Source organism: Myotis myotis, unplaced genomic scaffold (genome assembly GCF_014108235.1).
Source record: "Myotis myotis isolate mMyoMyo1 unplaced genomic scaffold, mMyoMyo1.p scaffold_m19_p_3, whole genome shotgun sequence".
In the NCBI taxonomy this organism is placed as follows: domain Eukaryota; kingdom Metazoa; phylum Chordata; class Mammalia; order Chiroptera; family Vespertilionidae; genus Myotis; species Myotis myotis.
In genome coordinates, this window is record NW_023416335.1 from 84,108,387 (window position 1) to 84,115,709 (window position 7,323).

The 7,323-nt window shown below is 39.2% G+C and overlaps 1 protein-coding gene across 4 annotated transcripts in view; it reads left to right on the forward strand.

Moving 5' to 3' along the window:
- Positions 1 to 7,056, forward strand: part of GPALPP1 (GPALPP motifs containing 1) — a 35,493-nt gene extending 28,437 nt beyond the window's left edge. Inside the window, exon 9 of one of the 4 annotated variants that reach the window (XM_036297617.1) lies at positions 6,784 to 7,056. The gene's annotated coding sequence lies outside the window, so the exon portion shown is untranslated. Of the gene's footprint in view, positions 1 to 1,062; positions 1,242 to 6,656 lie in introns of those variants that run through there. The other 3 variants (XM_036297615.1, XM_036297614.1, XM_036297613.1) reach the window with 3 other exon arrangements.
- Positions 7,057 to 7,323: the final 267 nt, after the last annotated feature.

The following is a 7,323-nucleotide window of genomic DNA, read 5'->3' on the forward strand; positions in this document are numbered from 1 at the left end:
TATTTTCATTGTTACAAATTGAACATAATTAAAGCATAATGATTAATCACAAAAACAATATGTAATTATATATGTGTTTTCCGATGGTCTTAGGCGACCCCTGTGAAAGGGTCATTCGACCCCCAAAGGGGTCTCGACCCACAGGTTGAGAACCGCTGGTGTAAAGGATGAAAAAAGGTTTCTTAGTAGTATTTTTTTAAATACATGTCTTTATTTATTTCATGGAGGAAAAGAGAGGGAGAGATGGAAACATCAATGATGAGAGAGAATCATTGGTTGGTTGCCTCCTGCACGCCCCCTACTAGGGATTGAGCTCACAACCTAGGCATGTGCCCTGACCAGGAATCAAACTGACTTCCTAGTTCATACGTCTATGCTCAACCACTGAGCCACACTGGCTGGGCACTAGTAATCTTTTGATGTCAAATAAGATCACAATTAGAAAAATGTTCATTGCTTTTAAAGGATCTCAATAAAGTAAGGGCCAAAACAATTACATCATTCATTTATAGTCCAAACTGACAAGAGTTCATAAAGGTGATTAAAAATTACATAAAAACTAATTTTGCTTTTTAAAAACTTTTATGGTATTTTGTTGTTTTTTTAATTTTTTTTTTAAAAGACGGCCAAAACTATTTTCAGTTGCTTTTCCAAAATTCAAACTAAGAAAATAAAGTATTGTCCCTACCATCACTTAACTATCTTGTTTTCTGTGCTATAAAAAAAAAGAAAAAAAAAAGGATCCATATAAATTATTAGTGACTGGAAAGTATTTCAAAGAAAACAAATCAAATTAAGGTCCAGCCTGCAAACTACTAAGGTCTGTCTTTCTAAACATGTTAACACATGATGTTAAAAGAGGGGAAGATTCAGTTTAAACAATATGTGACACATTTCCAAATAACTACAACTTATAGTGTGGAGGCAATACTTTTCTGTTTCCAGTATATCCATTGGTTTTTTTAATTGTATGAAACCTACATTGATATTAACATGTGCTTTAAGAGAAAATAAAGTTAGAAATATTTTCCAACTTACTGAATTTTCTTATTCTTACTTCAGGGGGATATCCCTGTACAATGAAGAAAAGTTGAAGAATACCTTTTTATTGTCTGTCCACCTTTATTCTTTCATTTTAAGTTTCTTAAGATTAGAGATTACTTTAAAAACTATACAAACTCACTTTGTTCTGTGCATCCTTTAGAGTCTAGAGGAAACATAAAATTGGTGTTTCTTATGTAGAATGGAATTTTGTGTGTCTTTGGCTTCTGAGAAAGTGTGGGCTTTTCTTCAATTAATTATTCTGGGAATCCCCCCCACCATGCCCTAATTGTTGTGATGGCTCACAAGTATCCTCTCGACCTGCTCAGGACTGTCCCCTGAACCTCTGCCATAGCCTGGACGTCTTCATCGGGCATCCTAACCAGCCCTGGAGCAGGTGTTCTGGGTCCTTAAGTTAATCCAGGAATTTGAAATTGTTTGGATATTCCCTTTCAACTGCAGCCAGTGAATACACATTTACTTGAAAATAGAAGATGTGGAGGTTTGACTGCTTCGTTAACAGTTTGCTTGTTTGGGCACTCTGGGCTTTTTATTTGTTTGGGGGTTTTTGGTGTGTTTGTTTTTAAGTCAGAAAGAGGAATAGCTGTGTTATCTATCTCACGTGCTAAGGAAAATTTTCTTAAACTTTAATAAGTATTTCTAGGGGAGGCAATCTGAGGAACAGGACATGCCATTGGCCCTGGCTGGGTAGCTCAGTTGGTTAGAGTGTTGTCCCAATATGCCAAGGTTTCGGTTCAATCCCCGGTCAGGACAGAAGGATCAACCAATGAAAGCCTCAACAAGGGGAACAACTAATTGATGTTTTCTCTCCTCTCCTCTCTTCTCCTCTCCTCTCCTCTCCTCTCCTCTCCTCTCCTCTCCTCTCCTCTCCTCTCCTCTCCTCTCCTCTCCTCTCCTCCCTCCCCTCCCCTCCCCTCCCCTCCCCTCCCCTCCCCTCCCCTCCCCTCCCCTCCCCTCCCCTCCCCTCCCCTCTCCTCTCCTCTCCTCTCCCCCCCTCTCTCTCCCCGCCTCCTCCCTCCCTCCTTCCTCCCTTCCCCCCTTCTCAATCTTTCTAAAATGAATAAAATAAAATATAAAAGACAAGTCATTAACCACAAGCAGTGTGAAGTCTAAAACTCAGCTCTTTGATCTCAATCAAGCTTTCTAAGTCTACAAACTCTGCTTTGAGATGATCTCACATTACCCGTTTAAAATTAACAAATTTTTATCTGATTTATTGGGGACAGATCTTTTATATCAATCACAGATAGCCCTTTAAAAAAATGAAACTCTAATCATAACCACCCTAAGGAAGCATTATAAATTTCTAATGCTTTAAGTACTGCCTCTTTAAGTGTTAAATAGAAAATTCTAAATAGTTCTGTAAGTTATATTTTTTAATAGATTAGTCCTAACTGTTCTGCTAGTTCTGTTCTTTTTTTGATAAAGCACAAGGTTTTAATGGGAAAAGCTTCTGATTCCTAGTTCATTTAGGCTTTATTGAAAAAGTATGTAAACCACTCAAAAAAGGCTACACATTATTATTTTAATCATAGTAGTACAATATTTTCCAATGATATTTTCTGTGTAAACTGTAGCTTACTCAAGCTCTTTTGAAAAATGAATTATTTTACTAAGCAAATTTATGGAAAGGCTTCTTGTCTAAACAGAATTGAACAGAGCTACTTTTTGACTTAAGATGTCATTTTAGTGGGTGGTATTGTCTAAATACAAAGCTTGTGCAAGAGCATCCATAGCTTTCATTTAATTTTGTTATAATTTTTTTTCTCAATGAGATGAAGAAATGTTATCTATTTCCTCATCCTTCTATGAATTCCTAACTTATATTTTTGGGAAATCTGGTATTTCCAGCAAAAATGTCATCTTTGGATACTTATTTTTGCTTTGCTGTCATCCTAACGGGGATAGAGGTATTTCTATATTACGTATTTACTATTTATCTCTTCTCTCACCCTTGGAGTGTCCATGACCTTCGCAAAAGGGGGAGAAGCTGCTTCTTCCCATGACTTACCACCTCACTGCTGCCTCAGATCCAATGCCCCTTCATGCCACCCTGAGTCCAGTTTTAATAAAATGTCAGGCCAGAGGTCGTTTGCCTCCTGGAGAGACTAAACCCAGTATAGCAACACTGACATTAGAAGAGCAGAGTAACTGTTTGCACAGAACGGAAAGGTAGTCATTTCATCTCCTCTTCAGGCTGTACATGGCATTATTATATCGAGTCTCCTGTCCATCTGGTAGAAAATTGAGACTGTTGACATTTTCTAATAAGAACTTTTCAATGTCCTACACTTCTTGGCCAAGTCTTATAGAACTATGACCTCTTTTGAAACTTAAAAATGAAGAAGATAAAGAGCAACACTAAGTTAAAAAGTGAAGCAGCTACTTGACATTCTTTACTGTTGAAGGTGACATTTAAGTTCATTGTACCTGAAATTATATGATTTTGTCCACTTCTCTAAATTGTCATCTGAAATAAATGTAGATGTTTCAAAGAGTAACCATATTACTGATAAATAAATGGTGGCTTTTGTAATTGGGTGAATTGGTGGAGGGGCCAAAAGATGAGAGATGGGGGTTAAATCCATAATAAGACTTATCCATAATAAGACTTATCTGTTTTATCAGATAAATCCTTTTTATATTGGGTAAAATGTAATATATTAAGCCCTGCTCTAAAAAAAAAAAAATGGCCATGTCTTACTAAGCATTTTTAATCTTGTTTGGATGTAGGAGCCACTTGGCATTTAATCACTTGAACATTTAATGATTCTTTGAATTAATTTTTTTTTTTGAAAAGTGAGGTTGAAATTTACATGGTATTGAGGCTTACATGCTCCAGAATAGATAAATGATTATTATATAAATTATTTGTTTCTTATATAGGGTGGATAATGTTAATGTTACTACTCAGATATGTATGATCGTGGGAGATAATTTTACAAAAGCCCTTATCACTTCTCTTTTCACTTTTTTTTTATGATAATGTTAGTGAAAAAATTCTCTGTTGAGTTATATACCTAAGAGAAAGAATTAACATGGAGGGAAGTGGTTAGAGGGCATACTAATGTAGCATCAAAGCCTAGTCTTCTATTTCAGAATATTAATTTATTTCACTTTGACTTTTGATGCCATAATGTGATTTTAGTCTGCAGTTACAAAAGGTCATGCTTTTCCTGTTATAGGAGAGGTATATATTTTTTTGCAGCTTAAAAAATTAATTGTGACTGGAGTGTGTACAAAATTAAAAAGCTATATACATTGCTCCTTTCAATTTTGTTCATTTTGAACTTTACAATTAAAAGACTTTTTAGAAAAGAATTCCTGAGGTGTAATTTTTATGTATAAATAAAGTTTCACTGTATCTGAGAATTTTCGGTCTTTTATTTTTGTTTTGTTTATTATTAGCTTATCTCAAACAGGCAATATTGGTAAAGAGAATATCCTGTAAAGATCATTCTGTTCAACCAAGTCACTGTGGGCTGTGAAAAAAAGTATTTCACCCCAACTTACTTGCCAGGTTTTCCTTATCCCAATATAACTGCATAACTATTTATTTAGAAATACAAGACAAGACAGACAAATGCTCTGAAAAGCACCATGGCACGAGGGGCTGCACTGGGTAATAACCAAGGTTCCACTGTTGTACATGTCATAGGGTTACCTAACTGTTGGTGGGTTTACTGGATTGGTTGATTATGAGCTTTTTTTCTCTCTGTACTTCCTAAATTCTTTCATGTGTTTTTCTGTAATTGGGAGTGGGGGGTGGGCATTAACCCTTTTCTTAAGTCCTAATTTTTTGTTATATAGGGTCAGAGTTAGAAACTGAACTATGAAAGGGACTACTGAAGAAGTGACGAAAGATTTTTCAGGGTGGTTTTTCTGTATTTTAGTTGTATTTCCAGTTTGGTACTGGGAGAGTGTCAGTGTAGCATCCTCCACCATTTTGGAATCCTGTTTTGATGGTTTTTATCTTTTGAGATAATGGCTGAAAGCAACACATTTTGCTGAACTCAACTAAGAATATATAATGCTATACCTCATTCACACTACTCACTTAAAGAAAGTAATTTATTAACCTAAGGTTGCTACTTTTTTATAACAGACTAGAGGCCCAGTGCACGAATTCATGCATGGGTGGGGTCCGGCCGGCCCAGCCCCAATCGGGGCAGATCAGGGCTGGGCCTGTTGGGAGGAGGAGATGGCAGGAGGTTGGCCAGTTGACCCACCCCGATAGGGGCCTGATCAGGGCCGGGCTGGTTGGGGGGAGAGGCCACAGGCTATTGGCCTGTAGGCTCCACCCCGAATTGGGGTTGGGGGTTGATTGGGGGTGGGGCTGGACATGGGGAGGGGCTGTGGGCAGTAGGCCAGCTGGCCCCACCCCCAAATGGGGTGGGGGTGCCAACTGGGGGCCAGTGGCCTGGGGGAGGAGCCATGGGTGATTAGTCAGCCAATTAGGGTGGAGGGTGTGATCAGGGGCAGGGACAGCCAGGGGGCGGGGCTGTGGGAGGTTGGCCAGCCAGCTCTGCCCCCTATGGGACGGGGCGGCCTGGGGGAGGATGCGGGCCGATCAGAGGTGGGCTGGCTGGGGTGAGGGGGGCCGCAGGAGGTTGACCAGCTGGCCCCACCCCCTGATCAGCCAGTTCGCTGGCCACAGTGGGCATCATAGCGACCAGTAATCAGTCATTCCGGTCGTTATAGACGCTGGCTTTTTATATATAGATAGATATGATTAATTTGATATTGGCCAGAAAATAAATCTAAAAATTGTGGCCATTCTTCAGTTTTCACTTGAACTGGATGTTTTGTGGTCTTTTAAGTTGGTCTTTCCTCCCCACCCCACCCCCCAACAGCCTTGTATACTGGTTAATAAAATTGTCATTTGAAAACTGAGGTTTTTAGAGTTAAAAATGTTTGCCAGTCAAATCATTTATCAATAAAGACAAGATTAGATCTCACCAGTCAATTTATAAGATGTGAGTTGACTCATCATACTATGATGCTCCTAAGAAAATAACATGAAAAGATGTATTCAGAGATTGCCTTTTACCAACTAATCATAAAGAGCTTTTTTAAAAGTCACATATCCCTTACAATGAGCACATAGCAACAACCAGAAGGACTGCATCTTTAGTTCAGCATTTACCAAAACTGAGTAATACCTAGGTTTAGAGATGTGGACCAATTTAGTCAACAAAACCTCTAAGTCATTGTTTTTTAAACGTTGGAGTTCAGCAGACTCCCCTATGAGCTTACTAAATATATAGATGACCTAGCCTTATTATCAGATTTTGATTCTATCTTAGGTTTGAGTTTGGACCCAGGCACTTTTTTCTTGTAAAGTTCCCCAGGTGATTCTAATGCACTCCAAAATATAAGAAGCAAACTTGGTTTGGTTTAAACATGGTGTATTAAGATTTCTAGAATCAAAAAAGTCAAATTACTGTCATGTCAGGCGTGGACACTGAGCCTTTTGATTCAAAGGATAGAAGGCAAACATTTCCCAGGCTCCCTTGCTGCTAGAGCACAGGTACAAGCGGCTCTAGATGCCCAAATCATGTCATCAGGATTCTATCTCTCTGCCTGTCTCTCAGGGTCTGGAGGAGCGGCCTTCAAAAGGCATGTCCACCTGGGACCTCAGAATGTGACCTTATTTGGAATAAAGGTCTTTGCAGATGTAATTAAATTATAGCTCTCAAGATGAGAACATCCTTGATTTAGGGTGGACCTTACATCCAATGATTGGTATCCTTAGAAGAGAAAGAAAAGGAAGATTTGAGATGTAAAAGCACACCAGGAAGAAGGTCATGTGAAGATGGAGGCAGAGACTGGAGTTCTGTTGCCACAAGCCAGAGAACTCTGCAGCCACCAGCAGCTGGAAGAGGCGAGGAAGGATTCTCCCCAAGAGCCTTCAGAGGCAGTGCGGCCCTGCTGACACCTTGATTTCAGACTTACCTTCAGAGCTGTGAGAAATAAATTCTGTGTTTTAAGCTACCAAGTTTATGGTTGTTTTTTGCAGCAGGCAAATTCGCCTTCGTTTCTTCAAGCCCAAGATAGGGCCTGGTGTTAGCAACTTCTAGTTAACCATTGTTATGAAGGGCACAGGTGGGCCACTACATTCGTCAGCTCTGCAGGTTTCTAGTTTCTATGCCATAATGCAGGGGTCCTCAAACTTTTTAAACGGGGCCAGTTCACTGTCCCTCAGACCGTTGGAGGGCCAGACTACAATTTTAAAAAAAACTATGAACAAATTTCTATGCA